The sequence below is a fragment of the Arachis stenosperma genome, chromosome 5, assembly GCF_014773155.1.
Source record: "Arachis stenosperma cultivar V10309 chromosome 5, arast.V10309.gnm1.PFL2, whole genome shotgun sequence".
Taxonomy (NCBI): Eukaryota; Viridiplantae; Streptophyta; class Magnoliopsida; order Fabales; family Fabaceae; genus Arachis; species Arachis stenosperma.
This window is the reverse complement of record NC_080381.1, coordinates 91824134-91845041: the sequence shown is the minus strand read 5'-3', so window position 1 is coordinate 91845041 and position 20908 is coordinate 91824134. Positions and strand designations below refer to the sequence as shown.

At 40.4% G+C, this 20908-nt stretch overlaps 2 non-coding genes across 2 annotated transcripts; one reads left to right on the top strand and one right to left on the bottom strand.

Annotated features, from left to right (window-relative positions):
* Positions 1-4370: 4370 nt before the first annotated feature.
* On the top strand, positions 4371-4478 carry LOC130984688 (small nucleolar RNA R71). Its single transcript, XR_009088604.1, has one exon. It is a non-coding gene; the product is annotated as a small nucleolar RNA R71 (small nucleolar RNA).
* Positions 4479-15924: 11446 nt separating this feature from the next.
* On the bottom strand, positions 15925-16032 carry LOC130984631 (small nucleolar RNA R71). The gene has a single exon (XR_009088549.1). It is a non-coding gene; the product is annotated as a small nucleolar RNA R71 (small nucleolar RNA).
* Between the last annotated feature and the right edge of the window lie 4876 nt (positions 16033-20908).

Genomic DNA, 20908 nt, shown 5'->3' with positions numbered 1-20908 from the left:
TATATTGCTGGAAAGCCCAGGATGTCTACTTTCCAACGCCGTTGAGAGCGCTCCAATTGGGCTTCTGTAGCTCCAGAAAATCCACTTCGAGTGCAGGGAGGTCAGAATCCAACAGCATCTGCAGTCCTTTTCAGTCTCTGGATCAGATTTTTGCTCAGGTCCCTCAATTTCAGCCAGAAAATACCTGAAATCACAGAAAAACACACAAACTCATAGTAAAGTCCAGAAAAGTGAATTTTAACTAAAAACTAATAAAACTATACTAAGAACTCAACTAAAACTACTAAAAACATACTAAAAACAATGCCAAAAAGGGTACAAATTATCCGCTCATCACAACACCAAACTTAAATTGTTGCTTGTCCTCAAGAAACTGAAGATCAAATAAGATAAAAAGAAGAGAATATGCAATGAACTCCAAAAACATCTATGAAGATCAGTATTAATTAGATGAGCGGGGCTTTTAGCTTTTTGCCTCTGAACAGTTTTGGCATCTCACTCTATCCTTTGTAATTCAGAATGATTGGCTTCTTTAGGAACTCAGAATCCAGATAGTGTTATTGATTCTCCTAGTTAAGTATGATGATTCTTGAACACAGCTACTTTATGAGTCTTGGCCGTGGCCCAAAGCACTCTGTCTTCCAGTATTACCACCGGATACACACATGCCACAGACACATAATTGGGTGAACCTTTTCAGATTGTGACTCAACTTTGCTAGAGTCCCCAATTAGAGGTGTCCAGGGTTCTTAAGCACACTCTTTTTGCCTTGGATCACAACTTTATTCTTTCTTTTTCTTTCTTTTTCTCTTTCTTTTTTTTCAGTTTTTTTTTTCGCCTCTTTTTTTTTTGTATTCACTGCTTTTTCTTGCTTCAAGAATCATTTTTTTATGATTTTTCAGATCCTCAGTAACATGTCTCTTTTTTCATCATTCTTTCAAGAGCCAACATTCATGAACCACAAATTCAAAAGACATATGCACTGTTTAAGCATACATTCAGAAAACAAAAATATTGCCACCACATCAAAATAATCAAACTGTTATAAAATTCAAAATTCATGCAATTCTTTTTCTTTTTCAATTAAGAACATTTTTTTTTATTTAAGAAAGGTGATGGATTCATAGGACATTCATAACTTTAAGGCATAGACACTAAGACACTAATGATCACAAGACACAAACATAGATAAACATAAGCACTAAAATTTGAAAAACAGAAAAATAAAGAACAAGGAGATTAAAGAACGGGTCCACCTTAGTGATGGCGGCTCTTTCTTCCTCTTGAAGATCCTATGGAGTGCTTGAGCTCCTCAATGTCTCTTCCTTGTCTTTGTTGCTCCTCTCTCATGATTCTTTGATCTTCTCTAATTTCATGGAGGATGATGGAGTGTTCTTGATGCTCCACCCTTAGTTGTCCCATGTTGGAACTCAATTCCCCTAGGGAGGTGTTTAGTTGCTCCCAATAGTTTTGTGGAGGAAAGTGCATCTCTTGAGGCATCTCAGGGACCTCATGATGAGTGGGGTCTCTTGTGTGCTCCATCTTTTTCTTAGTGATGGGCTTGAGGTCATGCCTTCTCAGTTGAACCGGCTTTCCTCTTGAATCTCTCTTCCATTGAGCGCCCTCTTCACAAATGTCTGTGAGGACTTGATCCAACCTTTGATCAAAGTTGACCCTTCTTCATGGCCACAACTTCATAGAAGTGGTCTTGATGCATCCTTGAGATGAATCTCTCCATCTCCCATGACTCGGAGGTGAAAGCTTTTGCCTTCCCTTTCCTCTTTTTAGAGGTTTCTCCGGCCTTGGATTCCATAAATGGTTATGGAAAAACGGAAAAGCAACGCTTTTACCACACCAAACTTAAAAGGTTTGCTCGTCCTCGAGCAAAAGAAGAAAGAAGAGAGTAGAAGAAGAAGAAATGAGGAAGAAGGGAATGGCTTTGTGTTCGGCCAAAGAGGGGGAGAAGTGGTGTCTAGGTTGTGTGAAAATGAAGGAGTGAATATGGGTTTATATAGGAGAGGGGGAAGGTTAAGGTTCGGTCAAGTGAGGGTGGGAAAGTGGTTTGAATTTGAATGGTGAGGTAGGTAGGGTTTTATGAAGGATGGATGTGAGTGGTGAAGAGAAAGAAGGGATTTGATAGGTGAAGGGTTTTTGGGGGAGAGGTATTGAGATGATTGGTGAATGGGGAAGAAGAGAGAGAGTGGTGGGGTTGGTGGGGATCTTGTGGGGTCCACAGATCCTGAGGTGTCAAGGAAAAGTCATCCCTGCACCAAATGGCATGCAAAATCACGTTTTGAGCCAATTCTGGCGTTAAACGCCGGGCTGGTGCCCATTTCTGGCGTTTAACGCCAGGTTCTTGCCCTTTCCTGGCGTTTAACGCCAGTCTGGTGCCCCTTTCTGGCGTTAAACGCCCAGAATGGTGCCAGACTGGGCGTTAAACGCCCACCTGCTAGCCTTACTGGCGTTTATACGCCAGTAAGTTCTTCCTCCAGGGTGTGCTATTTTTCTTCCTATTTTTCATTCTGTTTTTGCTTTTTCAATTGATTTTGTGACTTTTCATGATCATCAACCTACAAAAAACATAAAATAACAAAAGAAAATAGATAAAATATAACATTGGGTTGCCTCCCAACAAGTGCTTCTTTAATGTCAGTAGCTTGACAGAGGGCTCTCATGGAGCCTCACATTTTCTCAGAGCAATGTTGGAACCTCCCAACACCAAACTTAGAGTTTGAATGTGGGGGTTCAACACCAAACTTAGAGTTTGGTTGTGGCCTCCCAACACCAAACTTAGAGTTTGAATGTGGGGGCTCTGTTTGACTCTGATTTGAGAGAAGCTCTTCATGCTTCCTCTCCATGGTGACAGAGGGATATCCTTGAGCCTTAAACACAAAGGATTCTTCATTCACTTGAATGATTAGCTCGCTTCTATCAACATCAATCACAGCCTTTGCTGTGGCTAGGAAGGGTCTGCCAAGGATGATGGTTTCATCCATGCACTTCCCAGTCTCTAGGACTATGAAATCAGCAGGGATGTAATGGTCTTCAATCTTCACCAAAACATCCTCTACAAGTCCATGAGCTTGTTTTCTTGAGTTGTCTGCCATCTCTAATGAGATTCTTGCAGCTTGCGCCTCAAAGATCCCTAGCTTCTCCATTACAGAGAGAGGCATGAGGTTTACACTTGACCCTAAGTCACACAGAGCCTTCTTGAAGGTCATGGTGCCTATGGTACAAGGTATTGAAAACTTCCCAGGATCTTGTCTCTTTTGAGGTAATTTCTGCCTAGACAAGTCATCCAGTTCTTTGGTGAGCAAAGGAGGTTCATTCTCCCAAGTCTCATTTCCAAATAACTTGTCATTTAGCTTCATGATTGCTCCAAGGTATTTAGCAACTTGCTCTTCAGTGACATACTCATCCTCTTCAGAGGAAGAATACTCATCAGAGCTCATGAAAGGCAGAAGTAAGTCCAATGGAATCTCTATAATCTCATTTTGAGCTTCAGATTCCCATGGTTCCTCATTGGGGAACTCAATGGAGGTCAGTGCACGCCCATTGAGGTCTTCCTCAGTGGCGTTCACTTCCTCTCCTTCCTCTCCAAATTCGGCCATGTTGATGGCCTTGCACTCTCCTTTTGGATTTTCTTCTGTATTGCTTGGGAGAGTACTAGGAGGGAGTTCAGTAACTTTCTTGCTCAGCTGTCCCACTTGTGCCTCCAAATTCCTAATGGAGGACCTTGTTTCAGTCATGAAACTTTGAGTGGTTTTGATTAGATCAGAGACCATGGTTGCTAAGTCAGAGGGGTTCTGCTTAGAATTCTCTATCTGTTGCTGAGAAGATGATGGAAAAGGCTTGCCATTGCTAAACCTATTTCTTCCACCATTATTGTTGTTAAAACCTTGTTGAGGTCTTTCTTGATTCTTCCATGAGAAATTTGGGTGATTTCTCCATGAAGAATTATAGGTGTTTCCATAGGGTTCTCCTAGGTAATTCACCTCTTCCATTGAAGGGTTCTCAGGATCATATGCTTCTTCTTCAGATGAAGCATCCTTAGTACTGCTTGGTGCATTTTGCATTCCAGATAGACTTTGAGAAATCAAATTGACTTGTTGGGTCAATATCTTGTTCTGAGCCAGAATGGCATTCAGAGCATCAATCTCAAGAACTCCTTTCTTCTGATTAGTCCCATTGTTCACAGGATTCCTTTCAGAAGTGTACATGAATTGGTTATTTGCAACCATTTCAATCAGCTCTTGAGCTTCTGTAGGCGTCTTCTTCAAATAAAGAGATCCTCCAGCAGAGCTATCCAAAGACATCTTGGATAGTTCAGAGAGACCATCATAGAAAATACCTATGATGCTCCATTCAGAAAGCATATCAGAGGGGCACTTTCTGATTAATTGTTTGTATCTTTCCCAAGCTTCATAGAGGGATTCTCCATCCTTCTGTCTGAAGGTTTGGACTTCCACTCTAAGCTTACTCAATTTTTGAGGTGGAAAGAACTTTGCCAAGAAGGCATTGACTAGCTTTTCCCATGAGTCTAGGCTTTCTTTAGGTTGAGAGTCCAACCATGTCCTAGCTCTGTCTCTTACAGCAAAAGGGAATAGCATAAGTCTATAGACCTCAGGGTCTACCCCATTAGTCTTGACAGTGTCACAGATTTGCAAGAATTCAGCTAAGAACTGATGAGGATCTTCCAATGGAAGTCCATGAAACTTGCAATTCTGTTGCATTTAGAGAAACTAATTGAGGCTTAAGCTCAAAGTTGTTTGCTCCAATGGCAGGGATAGAGATGCTTCTCCCATAGAAGTCGGGAGTAGGTGCAGTAAAGTCACCCAGCACCTTCCTTGCATTGTTTGCATTGTTGTTGTTTTCGGCTGCCATGTCTTCTTCTTCTTTGAAGATTTCTGTTAGGTCCTCTATAGAGATTTGTGCCTTAGCTTCTCTTAGCTTTCGCTTCAAGGTCCTTTCAGGTTCAGGGTCAGCTTCAACAAGAATGCCTTTGTCTTTGTTCTTGCTCATATGAAAGAGAAGAGAACAAGAAAATGTGGAATCCTCTATGTCACAGTATAGAGATTCCTTTAGGTGTCAGGGGAAAAGAAAAGTAGAAGACAGAAGTAGAAAATTCGAACTTATCAAAGAAGATGGAGTTCGAATTTTGCATTAAGGAATAGTGTTAGTCCATAAATAGAAGGATGTGAGAAGAAGGGAAGTAATTTTTGAAAATTAAGTAAAAGATTTTGAAAACATTTTGAAAAACACTAATTGATTTTCGAAAACAAAAGTGGGAAAGAAGTAAAGTGATTTTTGAAAAAGATTTTGAAATTAGAAGTCAAAAAGATTTGATTGAAAACTATTTTGAAAAAGATGAGGTTAAGAAGATATGATTGGTTTAAAAAAAATGTGATTGAAAAGATATGATTTGAAAACAATTTTAAAAAGATTTGATTTTAAAAATTAATGACTTGCCTATCAAGAAAAGATATGATTCAAACATTAAACCTTTCTCAACAGAAAAGGCAACATACTTGAAATGTTGAATCAAATCATTAATTGATAGCAAGTATCTTTGAAAAAGGAAAGAAATTGATTTTGAAAACATTTGATTGAAAAGATATGATTTGAAAAAGATTTGATTTTGAAAAACTTTGAAAACTTGAAAAAAATTGATTTGAAAACAAAATCCTCCCCCTTGTGCCATCCTGGCGTTAAACGCCCAGAATGGTATCCATTCTGGCGTTTAACGCCCAAAATGCTACCTTTTTGGGCGTTAAACGCCCAACCAGGTACCCTGGCTGGCGTTTAAACGCCAGTCTGTCCTTCTTCACTGGGCGTTTTAAACGCCCAGCTTTTTCTGTGTAATTCCTCTGCTGCATGTTCTGAATCTTCAATTCCCTGTATTATTGACTTGAAAATAGAACCAAGATCAAATAAACAATACATGCAAGACACCAAACTTAAAATTAGACACTAGACTCAAACAAGAAACATAAAATATTTTTGGTTTTTATGATTTTGTAATTTTTTTTTTCGAAAATTAAGTGGAAGAAGAAAATAAAGGTATCAAAATTCTTAATGAGAATTCCAGGAATCATGCAATGTTAGTCTAAAGCTTTAGTCTAAAGGAATTAGACATAGCTAGCTAAGCTTCAGCAGGACATTGCATTCAAGAGCTAAATTGATGATGATCAATATGCTTTGGTGATGATAAGTACATCACCTTGAAACACTAGAATTCATTCTTAAGAACTCTGAAGAAAAATACCTAATCTAAGCAACAAGATGAACCGTCAGTTATCCAAACTCAACAATCCCCGGCAACGGCGCCAAAAACTTGGTGCGCAAAATTGTGATCACTACACAACTTTGCACAACTAACCAGCAAGTGCACTGGGTCGTCCAAGTAATACCTTACGCGAGTAAGGGTCGATCCCACGGAGATTGTTGGTATGAAGCAAGCTATGGTCACCTTGTAAATCTTAGTCAGGCAGACTCAATTGGGTATAGTGATATACGAATAAAGCATAAAGATAAAGATAGAGGTACTTATGTAATTCATTGGTAGGAACTTCAGATAAGCGTATGAAGATGCCTTCCCTTCCGTCTCTCTGTTTTCCTACTGTCTTCATCCAATCCTTCTTACTCCTTTCCATGGCAAGCTTGTGTAGGGTTTCACCGTTGTCAGTGGCTACCTCCCATCCTCTCAGTGAAAATGTTCCTATGCTCTGTCACAGCATATGGCTAATCAGCTGTCGGTTCTCGGTCAGGCCGGAATAGAATCCAGTGATTCTTTTGTGTCTGTCACTAACGCCCCGCCTGCTAGGAGTTTGAAGCACGTCACAGTCATTCAATCATTGAATCCTACTCCGAATACCACAGACAAGGTTTAGACCTTCCGGATTCTCTTGAATGCCGCCATCAGTTCTCGCCTTTACCACGAAGACTCTGATCCCATGGAATGGCTGGCTCGTTTGTCAAGCGAGCACTCGGTTGTCAGGCGATCAACCATGCATCGTGTATCAGGAATCCAAGAGATATTCACTAGAGCCTTGATTGCTTGTAGAACAAAAGTGGTTATCAGTCACCTTATTCATAGGTGAGAATGATGATGAGTGTCATGGATCATCACATTCATCAAGTTGAAGAACAAGTGATATCTTGGACAAAGAACAAGCGGAATTGAATAGAAGAACAATAGTAATTGCATTAATACTCGAGGTACAGCAGAGCTCCACACCTTAATCTATGGTGTGTAGAAACTCCACCGTTGAAAATACATAAGAACAAGGTCCAGGCATGGCCGTGAGGCCAGCCTCCCAATAATCTAAGAACTAAATGTCCAAAGATCGATCTAGAGATCTAAAGTGATCAAAAGATGAGAATACAATAGTAAAAGGTCCTACTTATAGAAAACTAGTAGCCTAGGGTGTACAGAGATGAGTAAATGACATAAAAATCCACTTCCGGGCCCACTTGGTGTGTGTTTGGACTGAGCAATGAAGCAATTTCGTGTAGAGACTCTTCTTGGAGTTAAACGCCAGCTTTTATGCCAGTTTGGGCGTTTAACTCCCATTTAGGTGCCAGTTCCGGCGTTTAACGCTGGAATTTCTGAGGGTGACTTTGAACCCCGGTTTGGGCCATCAAATCTTGGGCAAAGTATGGACTATCATATATTTCTGGAAAGCCCAGGATGTCTACTTTCCAACGCCGTTGAGAGCGCTCCAATTGGGCTTCTGTAGCTCCAGAAAATCCACTTCGAGTGCATAGAGGTCAGAATCCAACAGCATCTGCAGTCCTTTTCAGTCTCTGGATCAGATTTTTGCTCAGGTCCCTCAATTTCAGCCAGAAAATACCTGAAATCACAGAAAAACACACAAACTCATAGTAAAGTCCAGAAAAGTGAATTTTAACTAAAAACTAATAAAACTATACTAAGAACTCAACTAAAACTACTAAAAATATACTAAAAACAATGCCAAAAAGGGTACAAATTATCCGCTCATCAGGAAGCAAGCATGATTGAATAAGAAACAGTAGTAATTGCATTAATCCATCAAGACACAGCAGAGCTCCTCACCCCCAACCACGGGGTTTAGAGATTCATGCCGTGGAAGGTACACAAAGAAACATGTAAAGTGTCATGAGGTACAGATACAATGTCAAAAGATCCTATTAATAGTGAACTAGTAACCTAGGGTATACAGGAATGAGTAAATGACGTAAAAATCCACTTCTGGGTCCACTTAGTGTGTGCTTGGGCTGAGCATTGAAGCTTTCATGTGTAGAGACCTTTTCTGGAGTTAAACGCCAGCTTTCATGCCAGTTTGGGCGTTTAACTCCAATTTTTGTGCCAGTTCCAGCGTTAAACGCTGAAAATTCTGAGGCTGATTTGCAACGCCGGTTTGGGCCATCAAACCTCGGACAAAGTATGGACTATTATACATTTCTGGAAAGCCCAGAATGTCTACTTTCCAACGCCGTTGAGAGCGCGCCAATTGGGCTTCTGTAGCTCCAGAAAATCCACTTCGAGTGCAGGGAGGTCAGAATCCAACAGCATCTGCAGTCCTTTTCAGCCTCTAAATCAGATTTTTGCTCAGATCCCTCAATTTCAGCCAGAAAATACCTGAAATCACAGAAAAACACACAAACTCATAGTAAAGTCCAGGAAAGTGAATTTTAACTAAAAACTAATAAAAATATACTAAAAAATAACTAAATCATACTAAAAACATACTAAAAACAATGCCAAAAAGCGTATAAATTATCCGCTCATCAGTCGGCTAATTAACCGGAATTCCACTAACTCTAATCTTTCCTTAGGATTTGGCTAGGACTTGGGAAATCTAACCAATTGGTTCAATGGACTTTTCCCTTGCTTACGCAAAGGTTAACTAAGTGGGATTAACTTCCATTCTTATAGGACTTCCGAATTTTCATATCTTGCCAAGAGTTTATTTTATAGTTATTTATTTATTTCGCTTATCATTTATCATACTTGTTCCTCATTCTCAAAACCCCCAAAATTTTACCTTTTTCATAGCCAATAATAAGTCATACCTCCCTGCAATTCCTTGAGAAGATAACCCGAGGTTTGAATACTCGGTTATCAATTTCAAAAGGGTTTGTTACTTGTGACAACCAAAACGTTTGTAAGAAAGGTTGATTGCTTGGTTTAGTAACTATACTTACAACGAGAGTTTACTATAACTTCTAAACCATCAATCTTCAGTTCTTCATGGGTGTTGGGGAATAGTGTTATGGAAAGGTGTGAAGAAGAGGGAGAATAAGGTGGGGTAGGTGGGGATCCTTTGGGGTCCATAGATCTTGAGGTGTTTAAACACCCACTGTATGCCAAATCTGGCATTAAACGCCAGTTCTGCTACCTTTCCTGGCGTTAAACGCCAGGCTAGTGCCTTTTTCTGGCGTTAAATGCCCGTCTGGCTGCCAGTTCTGGTGTTTAACGCCCAGAATGCTGCCAGACTAGGCGTTAAACGCCCATTCTGCTACTTTTACTGGCGTTTAAACACCAGTAAGCCTGTTGATGAGCGGATAATTTATACGCTTTTTGGCATTATTTTTAGTATGTTTTTAGTACATTTTAGTTAGTTTTTATTATATTTTTATTAGTTTTTATTTAAAATTCACTTTTCTGGACTTTACTATTAGTTTGTGTATTTTTCTGTGATTTCAGGTATTTTTTGGCTGAAATTGAGGGACCTGAGAAAAAATCTGATTCAGAGGCTGAAAAAGGACTCCAGATGCTGTTGGATTCTGACCTCTCTGCATTCGAAGTAGATTTTCTGGAGCTACAGACGCCCAATTGGCGCGCTCTCAATTGCGTTGGAAAGTAGACATCCTGGGCTTTCCAGCAATATATAATAGTCTATACTTTTCTCGAGATTTGATGGCCCAAACCGGCGTTCCAAATCAGCTCAAGAATTCCCGGCGTTTAACGCCGGAACTAGCACAGAAGTGGGAGTTAAACGCCCAAACTGGCACAAAAGCTGGCGTTTAACTCCAAGAAAAGTCTCAACACATGGAGGCTTCAATGCTCAGCCAAAGAACACACCAAGTGGGCCCGAAAGTGGATTTTTATGTCATTTACTCATTTCTGTAAACCCTAAGCTACTAGTTCTCTATAAATAAGACCTTTTGCTATTGTATTTTCATCTTGGTTCTTCTGGTTCCCTCTCTGGGGCCGAAGCCAATGATCACCATTATCACTTATGTATTTTCAACGGTGGAGTTTCTACACACCACAGATTAAGGTGTGGAGCTCTGCTGTACCTCAAGTATTAATGCAATTACTATTGTTCTTCTATTCAATTCAGCTTATTCTTGTTCTAAGATATTCATTTGCACCCAAGAACATGATGAATGTGATGATTATGTGACGCTCATCATCATTCTCACTTATGAACCCGTGCCTAGTAACCACTTCCGTTCTACATGCAAATAAGGCTTGAATGTTTATCTCTTGGATTCCTTAATCAGAATCTTCGTGGTATAAGCTAGAATTGATGGCGGCATTCTTGAGAATCCGGAAAGTCTAAACCTTGTCTGCGGTATTCCGGGTAGGATTCAAGGATTGAATGACTATGACAAACTTCAAACTCACGATTGTGGGGCGTTAGTGACAGACGCAAAAGAATCACTGGATTCTATTCTGACATGATCGAGAACCGACAGATGAATAACCGTGCTGTGACAGAGCGCGTTGAACATTTTCACTGAGAGGACGGGACTGTAGCCATTGACAACAGTGATGCCCAACATACAGCTTGCCATGGAAAATAGTAAGAAAGATTGGATGAAGATAGTAGGAAAGCAGAGAGACGGAAGGGACAAAGCATCTCCATACGCTTATCTGAAATTTTCACCAATGAATTACATAAGTATCTCTATCTTTATTTTATGTTTTATTCATCTTTTAATTATCTATCCTCCATAATCATTTGAATCCGCCTGACTGAGATTTATAAGATGACCATAGCTTGCTTCATACCAACAATCTCCGTGGGATCGACCCTTACTCGCGTAAGGTTTATTACTTGGACGACCCAGTGCACTTGCTGGTTAGTTGTGCGAAGTTGTGATAAAGAGTTGAGATTGCAATTGAGCATACCATGTTGATGGCGCCATTGATGATCACAATTTCGTGCACCACCTGTCCTCCAAGGTGTGCTGTTTTTGATGCTGTTTTTCATTCTGCTTTAATTTTGCAGTTGTTTTTATGACTTCACATGATCATCAACCTATAGAAAATATGAATTAACATAGATAAATAAAATTGGATTGCCTTCTAATAAGCATTTTTTTAATGTCAATAGCTTGACAGGAAGCTCTTACAGAGCTTCACATATACTCAGAGCATGATTGTGGCCTCCCAACACCAAGCTTAGAGTTTGAGTGTGGGGGCTCTGCTTGACTCTGTATTGAGAGAAGCTTTTCATGCTTCATCTCCATGGGTACAGAGGAAGATCCTTGAGCCTTAAACACAAGGTAGTCCTCATTCAATTGAAGGACTAACTCTCTTCTGTCCAAATCAATCACTGCCCTTGCTGTGGCTAGGAAGGGTCTTTCAAGGATGATGGATTCATTCTCATCCTTCCCAGTGTATAGGATTATGAAGTCAGCAGGGATGTACAGGCCTTCAACCTTCACTAAGACATCCTCTACAAGTCCATAAGCCTATTTCACTGATTTGTCTGCCATCTCTAGTGAGATTCTTCCAGCTTGTACGTCAAAGATCCCTAGTTTCTCCATTACAGAGAGTGGCATGAGGTTTATACCTTATCCCTAGTTTCTCAAAGGTGATGGTGCCTATGGTACAAGGTATTAAGAACTTTCCGGGATCCGGTTTCTTCTGAGGTAATTTCAGTTGAACCAAAGCATTCAATTCATTAATGAGCAATGGAGGTTCATCCTCCCAAGTCTCATTACCAAATAACTTGGCATTTAACTTCATGATTGCTCCTAGATACTGAGCAACTTGCTCTTCAACAATATCTTCATCCTCTTCAGAGGAAGAATACTCATCAGAGCTCATGAATGGCAACAGTAGGTTCAGTGGAATCTTTAAGGTCTCTGTATGAGCCTCAGATTCTTTTGGTTCCTCATTATGGAACTCCTTAGGGGTCAGTGGACGTCCATTGAGGTCTTCCTCACTGGAAATCACTGCCTCTTTCTCCTCTATAGGTTCGGCCATGTTGGTTATATTTATGGCCTTGCACTCTCTCTTTGGATTTTCTATTGTACTATTTGGGAGAGTACTAGGAGGAGTTCAGTAACTCTTTTACTCAGCTGACCCACTTGTGCCTCCAAATTTCTGATGGAGGACCTTGTTTCAGTCATGATATTGAGAGTGGTCTTAGATAGATCAGAGACTATGGTTGCTAAGTGATGAGCGGATAATTTGTACCCTTTTTGGCATTGTTTTTAGTGTGTTTTTAGTATGATCTAGTTAGTTTTTAGTATATTTTTATTAGTTTTTAGTTAAAATTCACTTTTCTGGACTTTACTATGAGTTTGTGTGTTTTTCTGTGATTTCAGGTATTTTCTGGCTGAAATTGAGGGACCTGAGCAAAAATCTGATCTAGAGACTGAAAAGGACTGCAGATGCTGTTGGATTCTGACCTCCCTGCACTCGAAGTGGATTTTCTGGAGCTACAGAAGCCCAATTGGCACGCTCTCAACGGCGTTGGAAAGTAGACATTTTGGGCTTTCCAGCAATATATGATAGTCCATACTTTGCCCAAGATTTGATGGCCCAAACCGGCGTTCAAAGTCACCCTCAGAAATTCCAGCGTTAAACGCCGGAACTGGCACCTAAATGGGAGTTAAACGCCCAAACTGGCATAAAGCTGGCGTTTAACTCCAAGAAGAGTCTCTACACGAAATTGCTTCATTGCTCAGCCTAAGCACACACCAAGTGGGCCCGGAAGTGGATTTTTATGTCATTTACTCATCTCTGTACACCCTAGGCTACTAGTTTTCTATAAGTAGGACCTTTTGCTATTGTATTTTGATCCAGAGCCTTTTGATCATGTTTTTATGATTGAACTCACTTTGGGAGGCTGGCCATTCGGCCATGCTTAGACCTTGTTCTTATGTATTTTCAACGGTGGAGTTTCTATACACCATAGATTAAGGTGTGGAGCTCTGCTGTACCTCGAGTATTAATGCAATTACTATTGTTCTTCTATTCAATTCCGCTTGTTCTTTGTCCAAGATATCACTTGTTCTTCAACTTGATGAATGTGATGATCCGTGACACTCATCATCATTCTCACCTATGAACAAGGTGACTGACAACCACTTTTGTTCTACAAGCAACCAAGGCTCTAGTGAATATCTCTTGGATTCTTTAACCGGAATCTTCGTGGTATAGGCAAGAACTGATGGCGGCATTCAAGAGAATCCGGAAAGTCTAACCTTGTCTGTGGTATTCTGAGTAGGATTCAATGATTGAATGACTGTGACGTGCTTCAAACTCCTAGCAGGCGGGGCGTTAGTGACAGACGCAAAAGAATCACTGGATTCTATTCCGGCCTGACCGAGAACCGACAGCTGATTAGCCATATACTGTGACAGAGCATAGGAACATTTTCACTGAGAGGATGGGAGGTAGCCACTGACAACGGTGAAACCCTACATAAGCTTGCCATGGAAAGGAGTAAGAAGGATTGGATGAAGACAGTAGGAAAGCAGAGAGACGGAAGGGAAGGCATCTTCATACGCTTATCTGAAGTTCCTACCAATGAATTACATAAGTACCTCTATCTTTATCTTTATGCTTTATTCGTATCACTATACCCATTTGAGTCTGCCTGACTAAGATTTACAAGGTGACCATAGCTTGCTTCATACCAACAATCTCCGTGGGATCGACCCTTACTCGCGTAAGGTTTATTACTTGGACGACCCAGTGCACTTGCTGGTTAGTTGTGCAAAGTTGTGTTTATGCCATGGTATTGAGCACCAAGTTCTTGGGGCCATTACTAGGGATTATTTGAGTTGTGAAAAGTAGTGATCACAATTTCGCACACCAAGTTTTTGGCGCCGTTGCCGGGGATTGTTTTGTGTATGGACAACTGACGGTTCATCTTGTTGCTTAGATTAGGTATTTTTTTTTCAGAGTTCTTAAGAATGAATTCTAGTGTTTCAAGGTGATGTTCTTATCATCACCAAAGCTGATTGATTCTCATCAATTTAGCTCTTGAATGCAATGTCCTGCTGAAGCTTAGCTAGCTATGTCTAATTCCTTTAGACTAAAGCTTTAGACTAACATTGCATGATTCCTGGAATTCTCATTAAGAATTTTGATACCTTTATTTTCTTCTTCCACTTAATTTTCGAAAAAAAACACAAAAAAATTACAAAATCATAAAAAACCAAAAAGATTTTATGTTTCTTGTTTGAGTCTAGTGTCTAATTTTAAGTTTGGTGTCTTGCATGTATTATTTATTTGATCTTGGTTCTATTTTTAAGTCAATAGTACAGGGAACTGAAGATTCAGAACATGCAGCAGAGGAATTACACAGAAAAAGCTGGGCGTTCAAAACGCCCAGTGAAGAAGGACAGACTGGCATTTAAACGCCAGCCAGGGTACCTGGTTGGGCGTTTAACGCCCAAAAAGGTAGCATTTTGGGCGTTAAACGCCAGAATGGATACCATTCTGGGCGTTTAACGCCAGGATGGCACAAGGGGGAGGATTTTGTTTTCAAATCAATTTTTTTTCAAGTTTTCAAAGTTTTTCGAAATCAAATCTTTTTCAAATCATATCTTTTCAATCAAATGTTTTCAAAATCAATTTCTTTCCTTTTTCAAAGATACTTGCTATCAATTAATGATTTGATTGAACATTTCAAGTATGTTGCCTTTTCTGTTGAGAAAGGTTTAATGTTTGAATCATATCTTTTCTTGATAGCCAAGTTATTAATTTTTAAAATCAAATCTTTTTAAAAAAATTGTTTTCAAATCATATCTTCTCAGTCACATATTTTTAAAACCAATCATATGTTTTTAACTTCATCTTTTTCAAAATAGTTTTCAATCAAATCTTTTTGACTTCTAATTTCAAAATCTTTTTCAAAAACTCACTTGATTTCTTTTCCACTTTCATTTTCGAAAATCAATTAGTGTTTTTCAAAAATGTTTTCAAAATCTTTTACTTAATTTTCAAAAATTACTTCCCTCCTTTTCACATCCTTCTATTTATGGACTAACACTATTCCTTAATGCAAAATTCGAACTCCATCTTCTTTGATAAGTTCGAATTTTCCACCTCTGTCTTCTACTTTTCTTTTCCTCTGACACCTAAAGGAATCTCTATACTGTGACATAGAGGATTCCACACTTTCTTGTTCTCTTCTCTTTCATATGAGCAGGAGCAGAGACAAAGGCATTCTTGTTGAAGTTGACCCTGAACCTGAAAGGACCTTGAAGCGAAAGCTAAGAGAAGCTAAGGCACAATTCTCTATAGAGGACCTAACAGAAATCTTCAAAGAAGAGGAACCCATGGCAGCCGAAAACAACAACAATGCAAACAATGCAAGAAAGGTGCTGGGTGACTTTACTGCACCTACTCCCGACTTCTATGGGAGAAGCATCTCTATCCCTGCCATTGGAGCAAACAACTTTGAGCTTAAGCCTCAATTAGTTTCTCTAATGCAACAGAATTGCAAGTTTCATGGACTTCCAATGGAAGATCCTCATCAGTTTTTAGATGAATTCTTGCAAATCCGTGACACTGTCAAGACTAATGGGGTAGACCCTGAGGTCTACAGACTTATGCTATTCCCTTTTGCTGTAAGAGACAGAGCTAGGACATGGTTGGACTCACAACCTAAAGAAAGCCTGGACTCATGGGAAAAGCTAGTCAATGCCTTCTTGGCAAAGTTCTTTCCACCTCAAAAATTGAGTAAGCTTAGAGTAGAAGTCCAAACCTTCAGACAGAAGGATGGAGAATCCCTCTATGAAGCTTGGGAAAGATACAAACAATTAATCAGAAAATGTCCTTCTGACATGCTTTCTGAATGGAGCATCATAGGTATTTTCTATGATGGTCTCTCTGAACTATCCAAGATGTCTTTGGATAGCTCTGCTGGAGGATCTCTTCATTTGAAGAAGACGCCTGCAGAAGCTCAAGAGCTGATTGAGATGGTTGCAAATAACCAATTCATGTACACTTCTGAAAGGAATCCTGTGAACAATGGGACTAATCAGAAGAAAGGAGTTCTTGAGATTGATGCTCTGAATGCCATATTGGCTCAGAACAAGATATTGACTCAACAAGTCAATTTGATTTTTCAAAGTCTGTCTGGAATGCAAAATGCACCAAGCAGTACTAAGGATGCTTCATCTGAAGAAGAAGCCTATGATCCTGAGAACCCTTCAATGGAAGAGGTGAATTACCTAGGAGAACCCTATGGAAACACCTATAATTCTTCATGGAGAAATCATCCAAATTTCTCATGGAAGAATCAAGAGAGACCTCAACAAGGTTTCAACAACAATAATGGTGGAAGAAACAGGTTTAGCAATGGCAAGCCTTTTCCATCATCTTCTCAGCAACAGACAGAGAATTCTAAGCAGAACCCCTCTGACTTAGCAACCATGGTCTCTGATCTGATCAAAACCACTCAAAGTTTCATGACTGAAACAAGGTCCTCCATTAGGAATTTGGAGGCACAAGTGGGACAACTGAGCAAGAAAGTTACTGAACTCCCTCCTAGTACTCTCCCAAGCAACACAGAAGAAAATCCAAAAGGAGAGTGCAAGGCCATTAACATGGCCGAATTTGGAGAGGAAGGAGAGGAAGTGGACGCCACTGAGGAAGACCTCAGTGGGCGTGCACTGACCTCCATTGAGTTCCCCATGAGGAACCATGGGAATCTGAGGCTCAAAATGAGACCATAGAGATTCCATTGGATTTACTTCTGCCTTTCATGAGCTCTGATGAGTATTCTTCCTCTGAAGAGGATGAGTATGTCACTGAAGAGCAAGTTGCTAAATACCTTGGAGCAACCATGAAGCTAAATGACAAGTTATTTGGAAATGAGACTTGGGAGAATGAACCTCCTTTGCTCACCAAAGAACTGGATGACTTGTCTAGGCAGAAATTACCTCAAAAGAGACAAGATCCTGGGAAGTTTTCAATACCTTGACCTTCAAGAAGGCTTTGTGTGACTTAGGGTCAAGTGTAAACCTCATGCCTCTCTCTGTAATGGAGAAGCTAGGGATCTTTGAGGTGCAAGCTGCAAGAATCTCATTAGAGATGGCAGACAACTCAAGAAAACAAGCTCATGGACTTGTAGAGGATGTTTTGGTGAAGATTGAAAACCATTACATCCCTGCTGATTTCATAGTCCTAGAGACTGGGAAGTACATGGATGAAACCATCATCCTTGGCAGACCCTTCCTAGCCACAGCAAAGGCTGTGATTGATGTTGATAGAGGCGAACTGATCATTCAAGTGAATGAAGAATCCTTTGTGTTTAAGGCTCAAGGATATCCCTCTGTCACCATGGAGAGGAAGCATGAAGAGCTTCTCTCAAATCAGAGTCAAACAGAGCCCCCACAGTCAAACTCTAAGTTTGGTGTTGGGAGGCCACAACCAAACTCTAAGTTTGGTGTTGAACCCCCACATTCAAACTCTAAGTTTGGTGTTGGGAGGTTCCAACATTGCTCTGAGAAAATGTGAGGCTCCATGAGAGCTCTCTGTCAAGCTATTGACATTAAAGAGCTCTCTGTCAACCCAATGTTATAGTTTATCTATTTCTCTTTGTTATTTTATGTTTTTTTTGTAGGTTGATGATCATAAGAAGACACAAAATCAGTTGAAAAAGCAAAAACAGAATGAAAAACAGGAAGAAAAATAGCACACCCTGGAGGAAGAACCCACTGGCATTTAAACGCCAGTGAGGCTAGTAGTTGGGCGTTTAACGCCCAGTCTGGCACCATTCTGGGCGTTTAACGCCAGAAAGGGGCACCAGACTGGCGTTAAACGCCAGAAAAGGGCAAGAACCTGGCGTTAAACGCCAGGAATGGGCACCAGCCCGGCGTTTAACGCCAGAAATGGCTCAAAACGAGATTTTGAATGCCATTTGGTGCAGGGATGACTTTTCCTTGACACCACAGGATCTGTGGACCCCACAGGATCCCCACCAACCCCACCACTCTCTCTCTTCTTCACTCATTCACCAATCACCTCAATACCTCTTCCCCAAAAACCCTTCACCTATCAAATCCCATCTTCCTCTTCACCACTCACATCCATCCTTCATAAAACCCACCTACCTCACCATTCAAATTCAAACCACTTTCCCACCCAAACCCACCCTCACTTGACCGAACCTTACCCCCTCCCCTATATACCCTTCTTCACCCCTTCATTTTCACACAACCTAAACACCACTTCTCCCCCTCTTGGCCGAACACATAGCCATTCCCTTTTTCCTCATTTCTTCTTCTTCTACTCTTCTTTCTTCTTTTGCTCGAGGACGAGCAAACCTTTTAAGTTTGGTGTGGTAAAAGCGTTGCTTTTTCGTTTTTCATAACCATTTATGGCATCCAAGGCCGGAGAAACCTCTAGAAAGAGGAAAGGGAAGGCAAAAGCTTCTACCTCCGAGTCATGGGAGATGGAAAGATTCATCTCAAGGGTGCATCAAGACCACTTCTATGAAGTTGTGGCCTTGAAGAAGGTGATCCCCGAGGTCCCTTTTTCACTCAAAAAGGGTGAATATCCGGAGATCCGACATGAGATCCGAAGAAGAGGTTGGGAAGTTCTTACCAACCCCATTCAACAAGTCGGAATCTTGATGGTTCAAGAGTTCTATGCCAATGCATGGATCACCAAGAACCATGATCAAAGTGTGAACCCGGACCCAAAGAATTATCTTACTATGGTTCGGGGGAAATACTTGGATTTTAGTCCGGAAAGTGTAAGGTTGGCATTCAATTTGCCCATGATGCAAGGAGATGAACACCCTTACACTAGAAGGGTCAACTTTGATCAAAGGTTGGACCAAGTCCTCACAGTCATATGTGAAGAGGGCGCCCAATGGAAGAGAGATTCAAGAGGAAAGCCGGTTCAATTGAGAAGGCATGACCTCAAACCCGTGGCTAGAGGATGGTTGGAGTTTATCCAACGCTCAGTTATTCGCACTAGCAACTGGTCCGAAGTTACCCTAGACCGGGCCATCATGATTCATAGCATCATGACTGGAGAAGAAGTGGAAGTTCATGAGGTTATAGCCCAAGAACTCTATAAGGTGGCGGACAAGTCCTCTACCTTAGCAAGGTTAGCCTTTCCTCATCTTATTTGTCACCTCTGTTATTCAGTTTGAGTTGACATAGAGGGAGACATCCCTATTGATGAGGATAAGCCCATCACTAAGAAAAGGATGGAGCACACAAGAGACCCCTCTCATCATGAGATCCCTGAGATGCCTCAAGGGATGCACTTTCCTCCACAAAACTATTGGGAGCAACTAAATACCTCCCTAGGAGAATTGAGTTCCAACATGGGACAACTAAGGGTGGAGCATCAAGAACACTCCATTATCCTCCATGAAATTAGAGAAGATCAAAGGATCATGAGAGAGGAGCAACAAAGACAAGGAAGAGACATTGAGGAGCTCAAGCACTCCATAGGATCTTCAAGAGGAAGAAAGAGCCGCCATCACTAAGGTGGACCCGTTCTTTAATCTCCTTGTTCTTTATTTTCTGTTTTTCGAATTTTAGTGCTTATGTTTATCTATGTTTGTGTCTTGTGATCATTAGTGTCTTAGTGTCTATGCCTTAAAGTTATGAATGTCCTATGAATCCATCACCTTTCTTAAATAAAAAAAAATGTTCTTAATTGAAAAAGAAAAAGAATTGCATGAATTTTGAATTTTATAGCAGTTTAATTATTTTGATGTGGTGGCATTACTTTTGTCTTCTGAATGTATGCTTAAACAGTGCATATGTCTTTTGAATTTGTGGTTCATGAATGTTGGCTCTTGAAAGAATGATGAAAAAGGAGACATGTTACTGAGGATCTGAAAAATCATAAAAATGATTCGTGAAGCAAGAAAAAGCAGTGAATACAAAAAAAAAAACCGAAAAAAAAAGAAAAGGAAAGAAAAAAAAGAAAGAAAAAGAAAGAATAAAGTTGTGATCCAAGGCAAAAAGAGTGTGCTTAAGAACCCTGGACACCTCTAATTGGGGACTCTAGCAAAGCTGAGTCACAATCTGAAAAGGTTCACCCAATTATGTGTCTGTGGCATGTATGTATCCGGTGGTAATACTGGAAGACAGAGTGCTTTGGGCCACGGCCAAGACTCATAAAGTAGCTGTGTTCAAGAATCATCATACTTAACTAGGAGAATCAATAACACTATCTGGATTCTGAGTTCCTAAAGAAGCCAATCATTCTGAGTTGCAGAGGATAGAGTGAGATGCCAAAACTGTTCAGAGGCAAAAAGCTAAAAGCCCCGCTCATCTAATTAATACTGATCTTCATAGATGTTTTTGGAATTCATTGCATATTCTCTTCTTTTTATCTTATTTGATCTTCAGTTGCTTGAGGACAAGCAACAATTTAAGTTTGGTGTTGTGATGAGCGGATAATTTGTACCCTTTTTGGCATTGTTTTTAGTGTGTTTTTAGTATGATCTAGTTAGTTTTTAGTATATTTTTATTAGTTTTTAGTTAAAATTCACTTTTCTGGACTTTACTATGAGTTTGTGTGTTTTTCTGTGATTTCAGGTATTTTCTGGCTGAAATTGAGGGACCTGAGCAAAAATCTGATCCAGAGACTGAAAAGGACTGCAGATGCTGTTGGATTCTGACCTCCCTGCACTCGAAGTGGATTTTCTGGAGCTACAGAAGCCCAATTGGCGCGCTCTCAACGGCGTTGGAA